Raw genomic sequence first — 25,352 nt, 5'->3', positions numbered from 1 at the left:
TCCAAACTGTTCTCCAAAGTGTACTGTTTTACATTCCCACCAGAAATGTATGAGAGTTCTGGTTGTTCCTATCTTCACTAGCATGTGTGTTGACAATTTTCTTTCCTTTTATTAGCCTTTCCAAAAGCCTTTCTCACTTTGTCTTAATTGGCTTTTACCTAGAGACTAACAATGATGAGCATTTGGGATAGTAAATCTACTTTGGTGAAGTATCTGTCCTAATCTTTTACTGATTTTTCATTGGGTGATTTGAATTTTGAAAGTTTTGTATATATACTGGATACATGCATACATGTCAGGTAAGTTGTTTAGCAAATAAATGCTCCCAATCTGTGACTTGTCTTTTTAATTCTTTTGTGACAAGATACCTCCTTGTCTCCCACTCTATGAAAAACAATTTGCTGCTGGAATCTAAATGAAAGTTGACATGAAATGCAAGTCTATATTTTGAGAAAGGAAAGAAACAATGTAAGTAGATTAAGAACTAACTCACAATTGTGAGTTGCTTCGCCTTTTTACTTTGAATATGTTACTCACTTTACAAACTGAGCTTTAAGAAAATAAAATAATGTTTATAACTTTACCTTCAAAAGAGTTGTGCTTTGTGATTTCTGTAAGCCAGGGAAGCCATCTGCCCTTCTGCTTCCCATAATTCTTTCCCACTTTTTTTCCTCATCTCCAATTTTAATTTCATCCTTTATCTCCATGTGTGTGTTCTTGCTGATCCCTTAATGATCTGTGAGAAGTGTCTCTGTAACAAAATGCAAGGGAAAAATGCAGGAAGCTAGAGAAAGAGCAGTAGGTTCAAGTCCTGACCCTCAGGCAAAATACTGCCTAGGGAGCAGTCCTTCAAGCAGTCCTGAGACTGCTGGGTATTTATTCCTCAGGCAGCAAATGGTAACAATGCCACTGTGCCTCTCCAACACCCACCCTCCCTGTCCCAGTGTGCCAACTGTCATCTTTCTTTTACTTCCAGAGCCTTTAAACATATAATTCCTTCCACAGGAGACCTTAGCACTACTTCCCATCTTGCCTGCCTCCTTCACAACCTTGAGACTTCAGTTCAAATTCTGCCTCCTCCAAGAAACCTCCCTGACAGCCATCAAAGATCTTTGTCCCCCACACTGATTTATCTCTATAAAAAATCCTGCCTGTTTCCTTCATAGCTAACATCGCAACTGGTAATTGTCCTGTTGAGCTTCGATTTTTTTATTTTACTTTTTGTCATTTTGTCATCTTCCCACTCTTACTGAATTCTTAAGGTACGGACTGGGTCTTGTCAATTGAATTCATAGCCTCAGGGATAATACCCAGCACATAATAGGCACTCAATATACATCCCTTTACTGAATGAATGAATATATGACTACCCTCTCTGGTAATGCAACCAATGCACCAGCTCCCCTTTAAAGAGATTTCTGAGCAGCTCTTTGCTATACTGATTCCAAATTCTAGTCAGAGGTCTAAAGAGGGTACTCCAACTAGGTAGGCAGGTGGAGTATTTTCTAAGGTTAGTTACAGAGGAATTCTCCCTAAGGAACACTTAGAACAGAGGAAAGTAATCCCTGGATTATTTCCCTAACAAAGGGCATTGAGACTTGATCTCAAACTGAATCAGTGTCCAATACAGAGTTCAATTTTAGCCACTTTTATTAATCATCCTTATAAAATGACACTTAACCCATCAACAGGAAACACTGGAGGCATCATGACAACTTTATAGCAAGATGGGACACTGCTTTTAGCCCAGGATATTAGAAGAAAAACATTAATGTTAAATGTTCTTGAACAACTGCAAAAGACAGTAACTTTCCTCTTACTGAGCATATATATATACCTATATACACACATATATATACATATATACATACATATATACACAACTATGTATAAGCACTAAACTCAGACTTGACATGCAAATATATTCACTTTGCTCTTCCCCCTTTGTACTCATAGTTCATTAACCCATATTTTATAAATGTTCACAAAGTTCTGAAACTTCATATATATTTTGGTAGCTGCTGTTGGTTTTAGTTAATTAAAGCAACTGTGACTCTACTGAACATTGAGCCAGAGGTTAAGTCAGAAGGACAATAAATACAAACAGCACTTTTCTTATCCACCAGTTTTTAGTCTAGTATGAAAAATAAGATGTATATGCAATTGGAGACAGGATAATCAGTTTGTGCCATAGAAAACCAGAGACAAATGGCTGCGGGAGTTTTTAGGGAAATCGCTTCTAAATGGGGAAGGTATTCATGGAGGAAGTGTCTTTGGGGGAGTACCTGGAGATGTGATCATGAACTAGAATAAACTGAGAAGAGCCCACCGCATGAAAGAACAGAATAAAAGGGACACATGAAGGACGAGTGTTCATCTCTCTAGATAATTCAGCGTCTGAAGGAAATTCATATGAAATAGTCTTCCCTCAACTGATGAACAGATAAACAAAATGTTGAATAAACAGAATATTATTTGTCCATAAAAGGGAATAAAGTGCTCATATATAACAGGGATGAAACTTGAATGCATATGCTAATTTAAATAAGCCAGATGCATAAGATTAATATCATATGTAATGTCCAGAAAAGGCAAATTTAAGTAGACAGAAAATATATCAGTAGTTGTCTGGGCTGGAGAATGGGTGGGGACTGATGAAAGTAGACACAAAGGAACTTTTTAAGGTAAAGGAGACATTCTAAAATGTGGATTATGGTGATAATTGCACAACTCTATAAATTTACTTAAAAGCACTGAATTATTCACTTAAAACAGGTGAATATTATGGTATGTAAATCATAGTTCGATAAAGCTAGAAAACGTTAATTTAAAAAAACATAGGCAGAATTGAAATCATTATAATATACTTGAAAAAAAAATTTTTTCTGTAGCCAGACAGAAAAGCTTATTTTGTCCATTTGTATTCTACTGAAGGAAAAAGTCTACCCCTCCCCCCATCCCTAGTGAGCCCTTAGTTCTGCACTGTGTGGAGCAAAGGAAGGGGGGAGATTTTGCTGCTCAGGGGTCTTATATATGATTTTGCATCTCTTGACTAATTCCTGGTGAAATCCGGCAAGTGATAAAATCCTGGAATGGAACCTAGAAGGGCCCTCAAGGACCATCTTGTGCAAATCTTTCATGTAATTGAAGCTAGAGTGAAAGTAGAGAACCCTCTTATAGCTTATTTGCTCCAGATACCATATCTGGTGAACGGCCAGGTTATAATCTGCCCCAGGTGCCCCTAGTCCTAATCCAAAGTCCTCCATTGTGCTGCCTCTCCCATTTCCTAGTCTTTTTCACCCCCAGTTATCTTCTAAGAAAAATAAATGCAGTAAATTGTATCTGCCCCATCTGTTTCACAGGGTTATGTGAAGATCAAAAGAGATCAATGATGCGAAAAAGCTTTCAAAAAGCAGAAATCCTTTACGAATATAAAGTGCTGTTGTAGTAGTACTAAAAGGTCAGTTGCAGGTGATTCAAGCTCAGAATCCAGCCCAAAGATCTACAAGGATAAACTTCCAGGAAATGCATTCATCTGTCCTGATGGTAACATGAATCTCTGGTTATAAATAGAATCTCTCACAAGGAGGTGGCAGGGAAGTTTGAGCACCATTCCTTTAATTTTCCAGAACATTTGCTTATTCCAGAACATTATTTTCCTGCTGTCTAATTTGATGATAATGAAACTTAGTCTGTGTGCATTCAACTATGATTCTTCAAATAACAAAGATGAAAGTGAAGACTGGGTTTTGATATCTGTAGCCTAGAATTATTTATTTTAATCCCCCTCCGTTGAAAACATCCATTTCTGTAGGGAAACCATAAAGGCCCTGTGTGTCCACCAGCACCTGGAACTCCCCAAGACTGTAAACTAAGTGTATTTTGGAGTGTATTAATCTCTGCTAAAGGATTCCCTCAACCAACCTCCTTCCTTAAGCCTCCTACCTCCCACACAGTGGTGGAACTTGCTAGGAATCCCCAGCAAAATGAGAGCTCAGAAAGCCAGTCATGGTGGTTGGCCCAGGGAAAACACCAGGTGCAGAGCGCAGCACAGAATGTGATCTGGGAAAACATTTATAAATCAAGCAGGTCCCAGGGAGTAAAAGTACAAGTTAGCAAAAAATAACAACAAAGTGGCCATGAAATGTTAAATCAAACCAATCCAACAGCAAGCTAATTACTGTGACCTCTACAGAAAACCCAGGGTGAAGACTGAATGATAAGCTTGGAAAGAGCAGGAGTGGCATTGTCACCTCCCACATCTGGCTACTTTTTATGTATTGAAGGATTAGCCCTTTAACTGTGATATATGTTACAAATGTTTTTTCCCAGTTGTCATATGACTTTGTTATGATTTTTTAAATTTCCCAAGCAAATATATTTTATTTTCAGGTAGTTTGAATTATCAGTCTCTGTGTGTGTGTGTGGCACCTGGATTTTGAATTGTATTTAGAAATCATCTCTCACGCCTACATATTTTCTCCTAATGTGGGTGGGTTTCATTTTTGATCCATCTGGGGCTTATTCTTGCATATACTATGTAGTGGCCCTTAAAACATTTATTAAGAAGTCCATTTTTGCCTCAGTACTTGGAGATGCCACCTTTATCACAAACTAAATTTCCACACAGATTCCTCAACTTTCTACACATGCTGTTCTACTGGCTCACTCTCTGAGGGTCACTATCACAGCTTTTAATTACAAAGGATTTATGGTACTTTAAAGCATCTAGCTGATATCTTTTCCCATAGTGTTTTAACAACTATTCTTGCATGTTTTGTTTTTCTGTGTGAACTTAGTATCAACTTGCCTCATTTCAGAAAAAGGCTTATTGGTATTTTTGGTGGGCTGGTACTGGCTTTAGGAAGAACTCCTATCTTCATGAAATTTAATGATACTGAGTCATCTTCCTCAAGAACAGAGATGTCTTTCCATTTATTCAAGTCTACTTTAATGTCTTTCAAGAGTATTTAAAAAATTTTTTAAATATAAAACTACATTTGTTTTTTAATTTACTCTTAAGCATTGTATTTTTTGTTGCTACATTCTGTCAACTTTTTGAAGCCAAAGTGATCTAGGTACTTCTCTCCATCCAGTTCAAAGAGAAACATATTTTTCCACTCCATTTGGTTTTTCCCAGTTGCCCAGTTCACTAGGCTCTGGAGTTACTTGAGAGTTTCTCTAGTGACCATGTTGGAAGGACAAGAAACAATAAAAGTAGGTCTCCGGATTTAAGACAAGATGACATAAGACAGTGGTGAAGAGGCCTTTCAGGTCTTAGCATGAAAAAAAAAATCACATCTGTCTGGGGGCAAAGATAAGAAGTTGCAGCGTTCTCACATATTTAAAAATCTGAAATTGGATTTAACCGGCCTGTTTTTCTCAGTCAAGAAAACTCTATCAATCTTTGTGACATCTTGGACAATCTTCTAAATCCTCTTTCCTCTTCTTGGTCTGATATAATACAGTCTACTTATGAGTAATAGTATTGAGTAGATAAATCCCTTCTATAAATTCTCCTTTCTTAATATTTCCCTGATACTTTCATGATCCAAACTCCATGTGGCCACTGGAATCTCGAGCAGATAGCTGTCTCCAAGGCTATCTATAAAGCCAGGATAGAGAAAGGCCCAGTGAAAGGTGGTACACATCTCAGACAGCACATAGCTGTCAGATTTCAGACTCAGGGGTCTCGTGTTGGTTTTCTCAGGTAACTTTACTCTAGGCTAGCCAACAATCCTTTTTCCCAATGCCTCTCTTCCATGGCACTTTATTTCTTTAGCCCAAAAAGGACTGAGTGAGAAATATAAACAGATCATGCAAACAGTAAAGAAAAAGCAACTGAAGACCTACAGCAATTACTGAGTCCTGGCGGTTGGCAGGAATGGGAAGGCAAAGTCTGCCATACTATAATATCCCTTTCTCGACCAGTTTTACTCCTGAACTCCTAAACACTCTTCAAGGTCAAGCTTAGCCATCACTTTTGATACATAATTATTAATGACACCCCACTATCAAAAATATAATTGCTCCCTCATCTGTCTTCCCATTAAATTTTAAGCAAGCTTCTCTTAACATTTCAATCACATTTTATTATGAGTTGTCTCATTATTTGTTTATATCCCTGTCTACCAACAAGTTTTCAGAGGCTTAAAGGGCAAAATTGTGTTTCATTCATTTCAGTAATTTCAACATCTAGTAATTTAACTGACAGGAGGACATTTGAATTTTTTCCTTTTCACCATTTGGGATCTTTTCATCATAGCCTCAGTGGAAGTGGTGCTTATAAGTAATATCTAGCTCCATTTATCCCAAGAGATCCAAGATAGAGTTCCCTGGTGAAAGCATGGAATGTGCTCCAAACCTGTCTCCTTTTTGGCCCATTAATAAACTCCAAATTGATAAAATGGAAAATTGTTATGATAACACATCTAGGCACATTTTAGAGACATTAATTAAAATATTGCTAATTTTATATGACAAAGGCTGATGAGGAAAAAAAATGGATGACAAATAGAGCTACAGTATCTATGAATTCCCTTAATGAATTGCTAAGTGACCCAACAATATTTTTCTGCCTTTTGTCTACTATTCCATACAATGTGTGACAACTATAAAGACGGGTGAGATGACATATCAGACATATTCCCAAGATCATTCCTATGGACTGGTATGAAGACAAGGATACAAGCATATTGCAGCAATTTCAAATGCATTTACTGAACTTCCTATCTCTCTCTCCCTACCTCAAAAAAAAAAAGTGTACTGCAATATCTGGGAGTAAAATGGCAAATTTTAAGAACAACACATCCACTCTTACTAATTTGTTTTTTTAAATGCATGAAACTCAGTTCTTCATCATTACTAGTAAATTATTCCAGCATACCTCTGTTTGGACACACCAGTGTTTTGTGAAACCCAGTTGGTAAAATCCATGGCTATAATCCTGTAGGCTTAAGGCCGACCATCATCATACTGCTATGCATAGTAATTATGAAAAGGGGGTTCTGTCCAGTGTGTCACCACAATATTCTCATGAATAGTGGTGACCGAGAATGAAGCTGCATTGTCCCATAAGATGTTCTAAAGCTCAGAGTTCTGGCAAGAATGGGATGGCAAATTTAAAAGGAGAGATTAAAAAGAGTTTGGGACTATTTGTGAAGATATGGACAGGTTTAAGAGAAACCAGCAAAGATGGAAAAACATCCTGGGGCCAGCACTAACAAAGAGTTGCTACTACCTACTTGGAGGGGAGAGCTAGAGAGAACCAGAGAGAACTCAGCTATCAAATGAGGCCTACAAGATGTGGCTACTGACAATCTCTGTCCAGCAGACCGTGAGCCAGTGGAATAAATCCTTCAAGGTCTCTTGCATTATCCCATCTGTGCCTATTCAGGGGGCATAGGCCAGAAATGCAGGCCATAAAGGTCAGCCTTCTCTGAGAGCAGGGTGAGGGATGCAAAATATGCGTGGATCAACAGATGAAAACACCCTAGCTCTTTTCTTGATTCTGCACGGTAATTTTGAGCATATATTTTTTCAGTGTACCAGACAAGATTTGAGTCATTTTCTACTTGGTCTAAATATAAAAAATCAGCAAAACCAGAAACAATAAGACTCACAAGTGTGCGACCAACCCCCTTGGAAATGTACAGCTTCATCTCAAACCTAAATAAAATGAAATCTTGGCCATGCCTTTCCCAGACCAATTTAATTAACTTTGTCAGGAAAAGTTTTAAGTGCCTCACTCCATCTTCGTTTTCAGATTATCAATTAGGCAGAATGCAAAGATAAAACTTAACAACATTATACTGGGGGCCGGAGAAGGGGAAAAAACCTGAAAAGGAGAAGAAATAACATAAGGGGATTTTTTCCATCCTGTTCTTTTTTAATTCTTGTACTTACTCATTAGAACTTTGATGGCTGACAGAATTAAAAGTCCCCTGCATTCACTTTGATAACACATCTCCTGCTCCAGCTGGAATCCTTCTAGAGGAACAAGCAAGGTAAAAAGTAATTAGTGAGTTAGGGTTAGGGTCAGGAGTATACCCTCCCTATTGCACAGGTGGTGCCTTCATTTTTAGTTCAAGCTGTCTCAGCTCAAAGTTAAGAGGACTCCAAATATTGACTCTTTAATGTTGCATTTTACTGATTGTTAAAATAATGCAAGCATATTAATTTTACATAATTTGCCAAACCATATAAAGAAGAAACCAGAAGCTATGCCATGTCCTCATCTGACAGTACTAACTATTGCTAACATTTAACTCTAGTATCTTACAGTCTTTTTTCTATACCCAGATATCCCAGGGAGGCATTACAGACTGCATGCTGTTTGGCATCTTCCTTCATTATAATTACCATTATTCAACAATATCCCCTATGCCATTATATAAATTTTAGAATAATAAGATTTTAATACTGTAACACTTATGTGCTCTAACAGAATATCACAACCTGGGGGACTTAAACACCCAGCACCACTGGGTGACAGATAAACACTTACCTCCCACAGTTCTGGGGGCTGAAAATCCAAGATCAGGATACCTACATGGCTGGGTTCTGGTGAAAACTCTCTTCCTGGTTTATGGACTGCATTCTCTTCATATCCCCTCATAGTAAGATAGAAAACTCTCTTCTTATAAGTACACCAATCCCAGTTTTCCCAGCACCATTTATTGAACAAACTTTCTTTGCTCCAATGCATATTCTTTGCTCCTTTGTCAAAGATTAGTTGACCATAAATCTGTGGGTTTATTTCTGGATTTTCTATTTGATTCCTTTGGTCTGTGTGTCTGTTCTTGTTCCAATACCATGCAGTTTTGATGATTATGGCTTTGTAGTATAGTTTGAAGTCTGGGAGTGTGATGCCTCCATTCCCTTCTCTTTTTTCAGGAGAGCTTTGGCTATTCAGGGTTTTTGGTGATTCCATATGAATTTCATCAATAATTGTTCTATTTCTTTGAAGAATGACATTGAAATTTTGATTGGAATAGCATTGAATCTGTAAATTGCTTTTGGTAGGAAGGTCATTTTAATAATGTTTATTCTTCCAAGCCATGAGCAGGGGATGTCTTTCCATTTCTCTGTGTCTTCTTCTATTTCTTTTAACAGTGTTTTAGTTTTCTTCATATAGGTCCTTTACCTCTTTTGTTAGATTTATTCCCAAGTATTTGACTGTTTTTTGTTTCTATAATAAAAGGAATGTTTTCTTTTAATTTCTTCTTCTTCAGATTTTTTGTTTGTGTATAGGAAGGCTACTGACTTTTGCGTGTTGATTTTGTATCCTGCCACTTTACTGAACTGATTGATTAGTTGAATTAGTTTTTCTGTAGAGTTTTTGGGGTTCTCTAAGCTTGACTACTACCTAACACCATGCACAAAACCAACTCAAAATGGATTAAAGAACTAGACATAAGACCTGAAACCATAGGGCCTCCCCGGTGGCGCAGCAGTTGAGCGCTGGGTTGCGAAGCTGCCCGCGGCCTCCGCAGCGCCGGTTCGATCCCCGGCTGCTCCCTGGCCATCAGAGGAGGGTCCTGCATGGCACGCAGACCTCTCCTGCCACCTGCTGCTCCCCTCAGCAGTGTACTTCCATCCTTCTGCCTGCTCTGCTCCCTGCTCTGGCTCTAGTGAATTCTCTCACCCTCCCACGCTTCTGACTGCACCCAGTGCTTATATAAATAAATAAATTAATTAAAAAAAAAAGACCTGAAACCATAAAACACATAGAAGGAAATATAGGCAAAACACTACATGACATGCACCGCAAAGACATCTTTACAGACACATCACCCAAAGCAGTGATAGTGAAGGCAAAGATAAACAGCTGGGACTACATCAAATTAAAGAGCTTCTGCACAGCAAAAGAGACAATAACAAAAACAAAGAGAAACCCCACCGACTGGGAGAACATTTTTGCACACAACACTAATGATAAAGGACTGATCACAAAAATCTGCAAAGAGCTGATGAGACTCAACAACAACAAAGAAAATAATCCAGTCAAAAAATGGGCAGAAGAGCTAAAAAAAACACTTCTCTGAAGGGGAAATGCAAATGGCCAACAGGCATATGAAAAAATGTTCAACATCACTTGTAATCAGGGAAATGCAAATCAAAACTACCATGAGATACCATCTTACACCAGTGAGAATGGCACCTATTAAAAAAACTAGCAACAACAAATGTTGGCGAGGGTGTGGAGAAAAAGGAACTCTCCTGCACTGTTGGTGGGAATGCAAACTGGTCCAACCACTATGGAGAGCTGTGTGGAGATTTCTGGACCTACTAAACATAGAGCTTCCATATGATCCAGCAATTCCACTCCTAGGTATTTACCCAGAGGACACAGAAACATCAATTCCAAAGAGCACCTGCACCCCTATGTTTAGAGCAGCACTGTTTACAATAGCTAAGCTTTGGAAACCACCCAAATGCCCAAAAATAGATGACTGGATCAAGAAGATGTGGTACATATACACCATGGAATATTACTCAGCATTCAAAAAAGATAAACACATGCAATTTGCAGCAACATGGATGGCGCTGGAAGGGATCATGCTCAGCGAAATAAGCCAGAAAGAAAAAGAAAAATACCAGATGGTCTCACTCATAGCAGGAATCTAGAAAACTTAAATAAGGGACCAGGAAAAGAATAACTATAAGAAAGAAAATATCAAAATCAACAACCAACTATGAACCAGAGACACTCTATGGGAGGTGGGGGGCGGGGAAAAAAGGGATTGGGTCAAAATAAGGGGGTTGTAATTGTATGGGGAATATAAAAATAAATTTTAAATTAAAAAAAAAAGTACACCAATCCCATACTGGGGGCTCCACTCTCATGACCTAATTAGCGCCCTCCTTAACGGCCTCCTCCAGATACTATTCTTATTGGGGGTTACGGTTCAATATATGAATTGGGGATGAGAAAGACACAAACATGCAGCCAATAACAGATGGTTACACTTCAATGTGTTTAAACATTCCCCAATTATTGAACATTAGGGTTTTCCAATTTTCCTTATTACAAATAAGATTGCTGTGAACACCTTCAGTCATGAATGTTTAAATCTATGGCAGATACATTAGAACAAATTTCTTGAAGCGGAGTTACAAAGTTCAAGTTTCACTTTAGATCTTGCCAAATTAGGAACCAAAAAGTTTATACTAATTTATGTTCACACCCACAGGCTGTAAGTCCCATTTTTATGGAACCTGGCTGACAGTGAGGTCTAAAATTTATTTTTCTCTCTCAATAGCATTTTGTTGTTTTTTTGTTTTTGGTTTTTTTTTTTTTTTTTTTTTTTGCTGACCTACCTTTGTTCTGCAAAGGTGAACATTTTTTCACACGTTGTAGAACATTTAACTCCCCTTCTTTGTGAATTGTCTGTTCCTGCAGTTTGGCTGCTCAACTTTCTTCTACACTTTTGTTCCTCTCCAGAGGATCACAAAACTTTGTACAACTTTATCCCAATTCATTAAGTGTTTTCAGATGGTTGGTTGCTTTTAACAGAGTGAGTTGATTCCAAAAATGTCATTTCACTTTAGTTTTTGACAGAGAAAGGCTGTATGTTCAGTTGAATGCTGCCCAGATTGTTTTCCAAAACCATAACTAAAGTTATCTTAATTGTCTCTCTGAATATATGAAAATCCACAGTAGCCTGCAGTTTTCAGTTCATAAATACAAAGCTCTTGGAAATGTGTTTCTTTTGCAGGCCTCTCTAGGCCTAATTAGGACTATATGATCCTTTTTAGGTATTGGGAAGAGGGAGGGAAAAAGAGTTGTGGCAGGCCTAGGCCTTTTGACATGAATTCTCAACTTGATATGAAGCCCAGAAATGTTACTACAAATGTGTGTTTGCGTGCCTGACGGCTTCCCTACTGTTTCCATGGAAGGTGATGATGAGATTATTTCTACACTTGGGCACACCTAGCAGTGAATGGTTTCTAGAAGTTAGTGATCCCGAAGGAGGCAGAAGGGAGCAAGAGGGAGTTAAGTGCATAGAATCAATTTCCACTGCAAGTTGACCAGTGATAGCAGGTAGTTTCAGTTCAGTGCTTTCCATTTTACAAAACACTTTCTCATACAGAATCTCATTTGACACGACAACGTATAGGTTGTTTGATACTATCACCCTCATTTTGTAGAGATGGTTAAATGATTTGCTCAGTCATACAATTAGTAAGTGTTAGTCAAAGCTCACACTCCCAGCTTCTAACTATAATACTCCAATTGTATTCTCCAGTCACCCCGGCACTTGGTTAACTGAGCACTCTTTAGAAATGTCACAAGAGCATAGAACAAGAATAGAAAAAAAAATAACAAGAAAGAAGAAAAGAAAGGGAGGGAGGTATCGAGAGAGACTGGCCACATACAACTTTGGTTACCATCTTACTCAGTGGGCTAGAGAAAAGGAAAGATCAGTGGATATAATCTTTTCAATGATCTTGGTCATTAGGTCTCATTATAAGCTACTCCCTGTGGCCTGTTGAAGATGTAGACATTTCTTTCTTTGCTGGCAATCCTTTTACAACACTGCAGTCATTGTTGACTCTACAAAATGTCATAGGATTTGTTCAGGCCAAAGCAAGCAGGCAGATGGCTAGGCTGGGGTCACTGTGCTGCCATGAATGTACACTCCTCCTGCGAGAGTCCACTAGGCCCTTCTCATCCATATCAGATTTGCCAAATTTGAGGTTTCTGAGACTGAAAACAAATCTAGGAGGATATTTTTGCTGATCTTTGGGGCAGTGGTAGCCCCAATAGTGGATTTAAGAATACTCTCTCACAACTTTGGCCTTTTCACTGAGTACCTGGATGAAGATAGGAAACATTTTTCCTTAACATCTATGTATACACCTACACAGATTACTAAGCATGGCTAAGCTTCCTGAGAGAAAAGGCATTTAGACTGTAACCTCTGTCCTAATTACCAGGAATATGCAAAACAACATGCCAGTCTCAGCCCCACTGACACCAGATTATGAGATAATAAAATACCATGTGGTTTCTATTCAAAAAAAAACTCACGCAGAATATCAGAGTCCTCATTCAAACTTCCAAAGAAAGAAAGAAAGAAAAAAACCTAAGTGTTTGGAGGCTTCTGAATAAGGCAATACTGAAGCCCACCATAGTCACCCAGAAATGGGCCTTTGCCCCAGGTCATTTCTGTGAGTGTGCAATTATTGAGGGGATAATTGGGGGCACTTTGGGACACAGGACATTGGGAGGCTTTCCTCTGGTCACCACTTGCCTGAGAACTGTGTAAGCATGAGAGGGTCCTGGTATAGCCCTTTTAAAGGACTGATAAACTATCTCAGTGCTGTGATGATCAAGGAAGCACAACTCGACCTCAGGTAGAAATGAGAAAGACATTTGGGCAGCTCTGTCACAAATGTGGGACTGCACAATTCCCTGTTCCTCCTCCTCCTATATGTTCTGCCCTGGAGAACGGCATCACCATCCTTTAAGAAAAGCCTCCAAGGTGATGATGGAATAGGGACTAGAGCCCAGGCTTCCCATGTGGTTTCCACGATGCCATCCCACTGTTGCCTAATGACCAGTAAATTTTACTAGCTCTGAGCAAAATATTTGCAAAATGGAGTTTGCAGAATTTGACTCTCCCATTGTATGAGTCTAATAAACAGAAAAATATCTTTACGTAAGGCATTTCTACACCATCAAATAGCAAGGTCTACCTTATGAATTCACACGTCCCCATTTTCTAATCCACAGCATGGAAGCTGAGCCACATCACAGCATGCAGGGACAGAGTGTAACACTCACACTTTAATAGGACATTCATTAGTCAAGGAGGTAATGACACTGAGCAAACCCGTGGAAACGGGAATGCCGAGTTGATGTTTATGACTGTAGGACGTACAAAAACAGACACATGGGGAGAAACAATAACAGGGTTTATTTATTTTTTTAAGATTTATTTTTATTTATTTATACAAGCACTGGGTACAGTCAGAAGCAGGGAAGGGTAAGAGAATTCACCAGAGCCAGAGCGGGGAGCAGAGCAGGCAGAAGGACCGAAGTGCACTGCTGAGGGGAGCAGCGGGCGGCAGGAGAGGTCTGCGCGCCATGCGGGACCCTCCTCCGGTGGCCGGGGAGCAGCCGGGGATCGAACCGGCGCTGCAGAGGCTGCGGGCAGCTTCGCAACCCAGCGCTCAACCGCTGCGCCACCAGGGAGGCCCAATAACAGGGTTTATTAATGGGGAATGGGGAGGGGAAAAGAAAGAGGGAGAGAGAGACACAGAGAGATTCTCTTACCCTGGCAGTGTTGGTTGTTCAGAGTCTGGAGTCCAAGCAGTAGCCTGTCTTGGCAAGATGGCAGCAGGACCCGCAGTAGAGGAAGCAGCAGCCAGCCATGGGCCCCGGGAGAGAGGCTGATGCCAGCTGCACACTAGGAGAAAGAGGCAGGAGGTACATGGAGAGGGCCGGCCGGCGAGGGCATTGTCCGTGCCAGGAGCCAGTGCAGTGAGGCACAGCAGGCTGGGGCATCTGAGGAAAATGTGGCAAACGGGCCTGACACATGGCAGGAGTGGGGCAGCCTGGGCAGTGGGCCTTGGGAGAGGAGACCTTATAGCGGCAGGGACTAGGCCTGGCTTCCTCCACCAGAAGTCAAGGGAAGCAGAAGGCGAGTGTAGGGTAAGGTAAAAGGTATCAGGCTTTTCTGGCCTCCTGCCATCAGGATAGACGACGGAACCCCGCGGTCCTGAACGCATGCCTGATGGCGGGCACCTGAAGATGGGATCCACCTGGGCTAAGACTGGGCTTTTAAGGGCGGCATCACAGGGGACGCCCCCAGAAGCAGAGAAGCAGAAGCAGAGAAGTCGAAAGAAGAGAAGCAGAAGCAGAGAAGCCGAGAAGAGAAGCAGAAGCAGAGAAGCCGAGAAGAGAAGCAGAAGCAGAGAAGCTGAGAGAAGAAGCAGAGAAGCAGAGAGAACGCCAGAGAGCCCAGAGAGAGTGAGGATTGGCTGGGGGCTGGGAGGACTGCCAGCCTCCGGGCCCCCCAGCACCCTTGCCTGCCATGTGCCTGGTAAATCTAAATAAAAGACCTGCAAAAGCCACTGAGGACTCTGACTCCTCCTTGACCCAGTCTGCTGGATCAGAAAACCTGCACTGTAGCCCGTCCTGCCCCTACAGCGAGCGAGAGGGAGAGCTGGCCACCGGTGTTCCCACTTGTAAGCTCCCAAGGCCGCTGGCTCCGCCCTCCTGCCAGTAGCCCCCTCACTCGGGATGTTGGGGGTGGGTTGGGGCCACAGTGCCCAGAGGCAGGCAGCATGGCCTGGCCCAATCCTCCCACCATAAGACAGCACGGATGGGCATCCTTTGCTCACCTAACGTTCCAATGTTCCAGCAAATGCCTCCAAAGAACTGTGCAGGTCATGGTCCGCTCCATTAACTGGTCACTCTCTGGCATGTTATGGTCAGTGCTGTCTGAGGACACCATGGCTGTTTTGTTCGGAAGTACTAGTTATTCACTCAATTGTGTCTGTTTCCCATTCTTCCTAATAAAAATAAAATAACCTCTGTAGACAAATAACAATTTCTTTTTCAGATTTAAAAATGCCTCTCCAGACATTCAAAAGCAACTGACATATTTATGATCATTTTCCAAAATTACATAAAATTGACATTGGGTGGTTTAAACTCTTAAAATTCAAAGATCACATAAAATCGAAAGGGAACTGGGAAATTTAGATTTATAGTCACGCCACATATTAGCCACAGGTGAAACCAGCTATGTTCTAGGTTCCCACATCTCTTTACTGAGGAACAGGGATTGCACTAGGCTTTTCAATTAGGTGACTTAATTGATCCCACATCCCTCCTCTCACCTTTTTAAGACTATTTTATTTAAGCTTCTGAACTTGCAATGCCATGGAGATATGATTCATACAGTAGCTCAGAAAGTGTGCTGACCGCGAAAATTAGAAAAGCAATCTCTTGGTTATCTATTAAGTAATTTTTATAACTAGTCACTGTATATACCAACTTGATGATTACCATTTTTTCCAAGTAATTCTAGTTATAGGGTTTTTTTAAACTTATTTTTATTTATTTATTTATGTATTTATGTATTTATGTATTTATTTATACAAGCACTGGGTAGAGTCAGAAGCACGGGAGGGCGAGAGAATTCACCAGAGCCAGAGTGGGGAGCAGAGCAGGTAGACTGACGAAATACACTGCTGAGGGGAGCAGCGGGTGGCAGGAGAGGTCTGCGCGCCATGCGGGACCCTCCTCCAGTGGCCGGGGAGCAGCCAGGGATCGAACCAGTGCTGCCGAGGCTGCGGGCAGCTTCGCAACCCAGCGCTCAGTCGCTGCGCCACCGGGGAGGCCCCAATTCTAGTTATAGGGTTTAAAAAAACAACTTAGGGCGCAAGGGGTTAAGGCACAACCTATGAAGCTGTCTGCAGCCTCTGCAGCATGAGTTCGATCCCCGGCAGGCCAGAGAGCAACCCACATGGCGCGCAGACCTCTCCTGACTCTCCTGCTGCTCCCCTTAGCAGTGTACTTCGGTCAATCCGCCTGGTCTGTTTCCCACTCTGTCTCTGGTGAATCCTCTCACCCCCCCCCACCTCTGTCCTGTACCCCAGCTCTTGTATGCATAAATAAATAAATCCTTAAACAAAAACTTATTCTGTATTCATCATAATTATACTCATTATTCTGAATTAAGTGTTTATGGGGAGGAAAAGAAAGGGAAAAGGACATTTTATCAGTCCAAAAAGTGTGGTTGATTTCTTGGGAATCAATCAAAAATATTTTACAAATATTTTTAATTTGTGAAAATCAGGGAAAATTTTAAGTTTTTCTCATTCCCTATTAACCTGCTCATCTGTAACCAAAGAGTCCTATTCAAGTTTCACTTCATCCAGCAGGGAAAAGATATATATTTCAAGTCTTCTGACATTATTTGGCCAAAAAATATAGCACACCTCTACAAACTTTTTTAAATTCTGGGTAACTCACAAGTAATGCAATATTTCTACCTAATGACTCAGGCAACCTGTAAACAAAACCACAACAAAGGAACATATTTCAAAGATTCATCAGCAAGTCAGTTACAAGAAATGTAGAACACATTTTCCCAAAGACTCGATCTTATTTGTGGTGAATAGATTCCTAAGCCAATCCCCTAAGGCTCCTTTATCCATGAGAAAGTACATTTTGATATGACTAATAGCTCCCAAATTGTCAGGGGCTCATAAGCCAGGGCCCCCTACCATAGTAGTTAAAACCCAAGTCCATCATTAATCAGATGAGTGATCTCAGTTTACTTTTCTAGCAAATGGACCTACTGGTACCTACATTTTGAAGAAATAAATGAAATAAAGTAAGCAAAGCACTGATACAGGACTTGGCACAGAATAAATACTGATAATGACTACCATAGAGATTTTTGAGTTGTAGGCTCCTCTGAATCCAAATTAAAGTCTAAGAAGTTTCTTGTACCGAGAATGTGTTCACTTTATATTTATTGAGAAAATGGATAGTGAAACGCATGTAACATGCATGGGTGTATAGTTTCCTAGGACTGCCATAACAGTACCGCTTGCTTAAACAACAGAACTTTATTGTTTTAGAGTTTTGGAGGCAAGAAATATGAAATTGAAGTGTCAGCAGAGTTGGTTCCTTCTGCGGGTAGCAAGAATCTATTAAATGCCTCTCTCCCAGCTCCAGGTAGCCTTCCTTGACTGTACCTGGCATTTTTCCTGTATCTTCACTCTGCTTATCTGCCTCTCTGTCTAAGTTCCTGATCCCCACCCTTTTTATTTATTTTTTTTAAGATTTATTTATTTATACAAGCACTGGGGTACAGGCCAGAGGTGCAGGAGGGTGAAAGGATTCACCGGAGACAGAGCAGGGAGCAGAACAGGCAGAAGGACCAAAGTACACTGCTGTGGGAACAGTGGGCGAAACAGGAGAGGTCGGCCTCGCCACGTGGGAATCTCCCTGGCCGGCCGGGAATCGAACCCGTGCTACAGAGGCTGCGGACAGCTTCACAGCGCTGCACTCAACCCACCGAACCACCAGGGGAGGCCCCCTTTTTTTTCAAATATAAGGACAAAGTCTTATTCCATAAGGGCCTAACATAAAGTCCTCATTGTAACTTGATCTCCCATAAAGACCCAGATTCCCAATAAGGTCACATCCACAGGTATTGAAGTTTGAACTTCAGTATCTTCTTTAGGAGACATGATTCAATTTAGCCGTAACAGTGAGTAAGTGGAAAATGTCACTGAGCATCTCCCAGTGAAATGTTGGGACAGACTTCACCAAGGAGTGGGTGAGGAAGTCTCAACATCTTGAGGTCCTTGGAAAAGGGAGCTCCCATGTTTCACCACCGCTGTTGGGGAAAGCAGCAGCCCTGAGGGTTGTCAAAATGCAGCGGGGGTAAACCCAGGAACTGTCTGCACTTCTCGAAGGCAAGGCAAGTCACCCTTCATTTTCACTTCACCTGGTTTCGGGTCATTAGATTGCCTCCCGTCCTGAGCTACATAAGCATCTTAAGAAACTCATTATTCTTACTGGCTTTTGGGGTCATGAATGGATCATTGTCTTACTGAACTCCTAGCCATGGTTTTGCAACACCTGGGGTCTCATCAATTTCTCAAAACTCCTCAAAGTGAAATGATTTTTATATCCAGTTAAATGTTTAAAACAAGCACGAGCCTCACAGCACTTTCAGAGGATGAGGTCATCACGAACACTAACAAATGACATGAGGGCATCCCAGCGCTCCCTAAGTTGGGAATCATGGTGCTCAATAGCACGCCTGACCTCTGGAAGGAAAACCAACTCCCTCTGGTGACTAATTTACAACCAGAAAGAAACGTCTCCACTGGGAGCCTGTGGATCAACACAGTTCCTTCTTGGTGTTCTCCCAGGGCGGTAGTGAACCAGGCAGGGGGTGAGTTAGGGTCACTCTTCCTGTGCAGAATGCCCCCCAGGCTCCAGCAGGGGGCTGTGGAAGGGGATGCTTTTCTAAAATGGCTCAATTACTCAGGATAATGCTTGGAATCTCCAAACAGTTTCAAGCAATATTGTTAAGACAAAAGTTCAGGCCTCGAACAATCCAGGAGATAACGAGGCCATGGGCAATGGTTGCCCAGCAATGCCGAGAGGAGGAATGAGTTCTCGGCCTGACTCGCTTTTCTCTCTGCCCTCTTGGTCTCCCTTCATCCTTTCGGGTCAGCTAAAGTGTGTCAGTGACACCTTCCATGACTGTCCCCATCTTCATTACTTTTTATCACCTCATCCTAGTCAGTCCCTTCATTGCTCTACCAATACCAGGTACAATCGAATTTGTATACATTTATTTCCTATTTATTTATAGTATGGTTTTTCTTACATCACTGGTAATTTTTGTAGAATACTTGGTTTCTCCTCTCAGGTGTAGTCCCCACTGTTCTCCCACCACTACAGCACCCCTGATCCATGCCCACGGTCCCTTGTGCTCTCCCTCCCCTGTGCTGACTCCTCTCCTATGCCCTCTCCTGCTATATGCCTCAGATCTACTGTCACTTGCAAGTTTTGTCTTTTCCTGACCCTTTGTTTGGTTTCTCTATATTCCACATATAAGTGAAATCATTTAATATTTATCTATTTCTGTCTCACTTATTTCACTTAGCATGAGTTTATCGTTTTGATCACTGAGTAGTATTCCACTGTGTATATATATATATACATCTTTTTTTAAATAAATTTTATTTTTATATTCCCCATACAATTGCAACCCCATTATTTTGACCCCAATCCCTCCCCTCCCCACCCCCCATCCCCCATAGAGTGTCTTTTGTTCATAGTTGTTTGTTGATTTTGATATTTTCTTTCTTATAGTTATTCTTTTTCCTGGTCCCTTATTTAAGTTTTCTAGATTCCTGCTATGAGTGAGACTATCTGTTATTTTTCTTTTTCTTTCTGGCTTATTTCGCTGAGCATGATCCCTTCCAGCGCCATCCATGTTGCTGCAAATTGCATGTGTTTATCTTTTTTGAATGCTGAGTAATATTCCATGGTGTATATGTACCACATCTTCTTGATCCAGTCATCTATTTTTGGGCATTTGGGTTGTTTCCAAAGCTTAGCTATTGTAAACAGTATACCACATCTTCTTAATGCATTCATCTGTTTTGGGGCATACAGGTTGTTTGCCTATCTCAGCTATTTAAATAGTGTTGCCATCAACACAGGGAGTGCAGGCTTCCTTTTCAAATTAGTGTTTTTGTGTCTTTTGGGTATATTCCTAAGAGCAGAATTGCCGGGTCATATAGTAGATGCATTTTTAGTGTTTTGAGGACTGCCACATAGTTTTCCATAGTGGCTGGACCAGTGTACATTCCCACCAGCATTTTTATCATAGAGTTGATTTTTGTGTATATATGAGAGTTCGTTTTTCACCACATCCTCACCAGCATTTGTTGTCTCTATTGTTTTTTTTTTTTAATACAGTATCTCATTGTGGTTTTGATTCACATTTCCCTGACAGTAAGTGTTGTTGAATATTTTTTCACATGCCTGTTGGCCATTTCTTCTTCTTTTCACATGCCTGTTGGCATTTCTTCTTTGGAGAAGTGTCCTTTTTGCTCTTCTCCCATTTTTTGATTAGGTTGTTTGCTTTGTTTTTGTTGCATTGTGTAAGCTCTTTGTAGATCTTTGCTATCAGTCCCTTATGCAATGTATGGTGTGCAAATATTTTCTCCCATCCAGTAGGGTGTCTCTTCATTTTAGTTGCTGTCTCTTTTTCTGCACAGGAACTTTTTAGTTTGATGCAGTCCCAGCTGTTTATATTCTCCTTTGTTTTCTTTGCTTCAAAGATGTTTCTGAGGTGTATGTTATAGAATGTTTTGCCTATGATTTCTTCTATGTAGTTTATGGTTTCAGGTCTTACATCCAAATCTTTAATCCATTTTGAGTTGATTTTTGTGCATATGTGAGGTAGTGGTCTAGTTGCATTCTTTTACATGTGTCAGTCTAGTTTCCCCAGCACCATTTATTGAAGAGGCTTTTCTTCTTTCAGTGTATATTCTTTGCTCCTTTATCATAGAGTAGTTGACCATATATGTGTAGCTTTATTGCTGGGCTTTCAATCTGATTCCCTTGGTTTGTGTGTCTGTTTTTGTTCCAGTATACCAGGTAGTAGAATTATGGATCGGGAGCTCTAATACTTGTCTGTAATTATTTTATTGCTGTACTTAGTCCATCCTCTCCATATGAATATAAGCTTTGGAAGACCAAAAGCCTTGCTCATTCTCTTTTCTGTTGTGGCCCCCATGTCTGATACCATGCCTGGTGAAGAGTAGATGTTCAATAAATATGTGTTGACTAATACTCTAAATGTCAAGCAGGTGAACCTATATCCTCAGAGTCTGTGTTCAAGGTGCAGTACATATGGTAGGCTGCATTGAGCAATAAAATATTGTCTACAAAATATTACCTTCCTGAATATTCACTCTGGCCTAAATAAACAGAAGGAGCCCTGAGGAATTATCCTGCAAGGCTGATTTAGTAGAATCATTGGCACTTGTGTAAAATTTTGGAGAATAATGTCTTAAGCACAGATGCTATTTTTAAGAACTTAACACCAGGAAAAACCTTCTGGGGCTAGCTCTGTGGGAATGAGGCCCTTTTTATGTCATGGGTGATGTATGAACTGATGGCTCATGAAAGGTGAAGCTCAGACTAAGTTATCAGACTTTTTCCTTCTGAGTTATAGCTCAGCAAGCAGACTTGACCGATTACAGTCACCGACAAGAGCTGAGCAGTCTGGGGGCTTGTTTATATTACCAAAGAAAAGTGACAATATGGCCCAATTTAGTGCCTACAGCCCAGCATAACTAAACAAATTCTCTTTCCAATCCAAGCTGAGCCTCACATAAGCCAAGCGGAATTTATGGAAAACAAATGCCAAACAGTCCATCCATCTACAGTGCTCGTTTTGGGGCCAAATTACTTAAAGCCAAAAATTAGGAACATGGCGATGCTGAAGAAGAAATGTCCTCAGATGGTATTACTGGATTTGTGGCATCTGGAGCATGTGCGCTGGGCTTGACTATCTACAATAGTAGGGGAAGTTCACAGGGTCACTCAGAACCACCTAACCAGTACCCATCTCACAGAGGCCGAGAGACTCAATAACTCAGCATCCAGGACGGCTTCTGCTCAGTTGTGGACTTTTAATGACAACATTCATCACTGAGTTAAGGGTTTCAAGGACAAAGATCTTCTAGAAAAGGCAAGTTTACCTGCTCTGTGGGCAGGTCCAGAGATGGGGCTCCACTAGACCATAGAGACACGACTTCCTCCCCCGAGAGTAAAAATAAATACTTGAGGGAAAGAAACTGCACAAAAAGATTTAGAACTTTTTTACTGCTATAACTTCTATGTTAAAGAGAGTGGGAAAAGTTCCAATGAAATCTGCCTCCCATCCTTTCACAGAAATAAATTGCATTTGCTCCCAAATGGAGTAGCATTTCTGCATCCATCTCCACTCAGGGTTTCTTAACCTTTGTGGGAAGGGAGGGTGCTGGAGCCTGTGAATTCTGTGGACTCCTTAACTAGAGAAATGTACAATAATTTCAGGGGTTCATATATCCACTGAACCACTCATGACCCACTGACAATCCCTTTATTATCGGAACAAAAGTATCCAGTTGTTGGGTCAAACTGAAGGATATTGTCAAGAAGCAATTTTTTTTTAAAGATTTATTTATTTATTCATACAAGCACTGGGTATAGTCAGAAGAGCAGGAGGGTGAGAGAATTCACCAGGGTCAGAGGGGAGAGCAGAACAGGCAGACTGACTAAGTACACTGCTGAGGGGAGCAGCGGGCGGCAGGAGAGGTCTGTGCGCCATGTGGGACCCTCACCCAGTGGCCGGGGATCTTACTGGCGCTGCAGAGGCTGCGGGCAGCTTCACAACCCAGCGCTCAACCGCTGCGCCACTGGGGAGGCCCTCAAGAAGCAATTTTTACAGAGAAAAAGATGAGAGGAGAGAAGAGAGACTTCAGTGGCACTGTCCTTCTCAAAACCCAAGTTCCCAAGTTCCAATAAAAAGGTTACGCATATGGGCCTCCCCGGTGGCGCAGCCAGCGGTTGAGCGCTGGGTTGCAAAGCTGCCTGCAGCCTCTGCAGTGCTGGTTCGATCCCTGGCTGCTCCCTGGCCACCGGAGGAGGGTCCTACATGGCGCGCAGACCTCTCCTGCCGCCTGCTGCTCCCCTCAGCAGTGTACCTTGGTCCTTCTGCCTGCTCTGCTCAGTTCTCTCACCCTCCCGCGCTTCTGACTGTACCCAGTGCTTGTATAAATAAATAATCTTTTTTTTTTAAAAAAAGGTTATGCATATGGCACTGACTCACAGGAGTGACTTTGACAGAAGTAGCACTGGGAATACTCCCCCACTCACGTGACTGATGGGGTTTGGTCACTATGTCCCCTGTCCCTCCTTCTTCAATTATAAGTGATTTCACAAGAATATGGATAAACATAATAGTCATGATAGATACAACAGATACCAGGATGGTGTTTTCCACTATAAACTTTCAAAGTTGGATTTCATTGCAGTTCGATATCATTGCAGGTTTGCCCTGCTATCCAAAAGTATAACATTCCTACAAGGCATGAATTGGTAGATAATTTTTTGAGCCTAAGAGTGTTATTGCAACTTGCTTCTATGAAAAAATTTTTTGATTATTCCCAGGCCCTCTCCCACCTCCTCCCAAAAAAGATTACTAAATTGTACCAAATAGGAACATTCTACTTTTGAATAATGGGGGGGAACCTATATTGCTATTTTACAGATGAAACTATAGACTACAGAAATGGAGAAAACTAGTATTTTTAGCAGCCTCTATATTTATTGTTTCATAAGACTGTCCTGAGGGATATTTATAAATATACAATTTTAGTAATGAGAAAACTGAATTTAGAAAGTTTAGGTGACATAGCAAGTGACAGTGCTAGGAGTGGAACCCATTAAGTCACTGGCGCTGATGCCCCTAATCTTTCAGCTGTGTCACCTACATAGGGGTCTGGCCTTCTGCTCTTCTGGAAATGTTCCCATTCTAGAGAACACCTCCAGATCCCCCACCTTCATATTGTACAGCCATTGGGAATGTCACCTCTCCCAGTTGACAATCTAATCACCACATCAGTCATATACTTACACAAGGTTGCACAGCTAAGCCTCTATCTCCAAACCTTGTGCTGTCTCCATTATATCACTCAGCATCTGTAAGAAATTGAGGTATCCTTTGGATCAGGCATTAATCCCTTTAATGGGTATCAACAGTGTATCTGCCAGCTGGGTGTTCATGTTTTAGGTCTGTGCTAGTCTCCACACCATGCAATCACATGCATGCACACTATGCAGACACAACGCACCAGCTCCAAGACGCTTGGGTATTTGCACCCCCAAAATTTAACCAAGTTAAAATATGCTGGCACCTTATTTCTCAGGAGGAGGACTTACGAGTGTGCTGAGTTCAGAAAATCAAGCTTTCAAGTGCTCAAATGGTGGCTGTTATGCAATGCCCAGGGGACATGTCAGATGGCACTTAAAGACTGAGCCACAGAAGAACTTCTGCCAGACCTTCCAAGTCATTGCTGTATATATTATCTGGTGCCTCATGGGGAAGAGAAAAAGAGCGTGTGTTTAGGAGAACAGATTTGACAACAGATCACCTGGCTCCACTTCTTACAAGCTGGGTTATTACTTCAGCAAGTTACTTAACCTCTCTGTAACTCAGATTCCTCATTTACACACTGAAACAGTTAGCTCATAAGACTGTTCAGAGGATCATAGGAGTTAACATTTGTCAAGCACTTAGAAAAGGGTCTGGCACATAGTAGGTGGTAGGGAAGTGTTGGTTAAATAACATATTCATTAACCTGGGAGAAGCACCTAAAGTTGTATGAAAATCTTTTACTCTTGGGCTTCAATCTACTGTCAAGAACACACTTCAGTCCTTGAGAGCTGTAAAGGGCAATATCTAGAACCTGGCACCCACAGAAGCAGAGGTTGTAAAGTGACATTCTCAGGCCTCCTAAAAGGTGGGGAAGTTCACCTTTCCTATAGGCCAATCAGTCAGCTCCAATCTCAGCCCCACTGGAATATTCCAAGCAGTTGGTTCATCTAAGGCATCATCCCACTGTAGGCCCCACAAAGTACAGCTGGAAGGAAAATTGAGGAGATTCAAGCCCTTAAGGCCTTTAAAGTGTGGTTCCAGGGACTGCTGAGAGGCCTGGTTGGTTCGGGGGCCCCTTATGGGGCCCATGGAAGGCCAAGCTGAGGGCACGGCCTTTCGCAGAAGCTTTGTGTCCTCCCTCAG

At 41.3% G+C, this 25,352-nt stretch overlaps 1 long non-coding RNA gene across 1 annotated transcript; it reads right to left on the bottom strand.

Moving 5' to 3' along the window:
• Positions 1-590: 590 nt before the first annotated feature.
• On the bottom strand, positions 591-24,247 carry LOC119261060 (uncharacterized). Its single transcript, XR_005128897.2, has 5 exons — positions 24,189-24,247; positions 15,355-15,525; positions 14,285-14,417; positions 7,906-7,989; positions 591-751 (listed from the first exon to the last, which is right to left on the bottom strand). It is a non-coding gene; the product is annotated as an uncharacterized LOC119261060 (long non-coding RNA).
• Between the last annotated feature and the right edge of the window lie 1,105 nt (positions 24,248-25,352).

Source organism: Talpa occidentalis, unplaced genomic scaffold (genome assembly GCF_014898055.3).
Source record: "Talpa occidentalis isolate TD23 unplaced genomic scaffold, MPIMG_talOcc4v2.1 talOcc4.6, whole genome shotgun sequence".
Taxonomy (NCBI): domain Eukaryota; kingdom Metazoa; phylum Chordata; class Mammalia; order Eulipotyphla; family Talpidae; genus Talpa; species Talpa occidentalis.
This window is presented reverse-complemented; position numbering and strand designations above follow the sequence as displayed.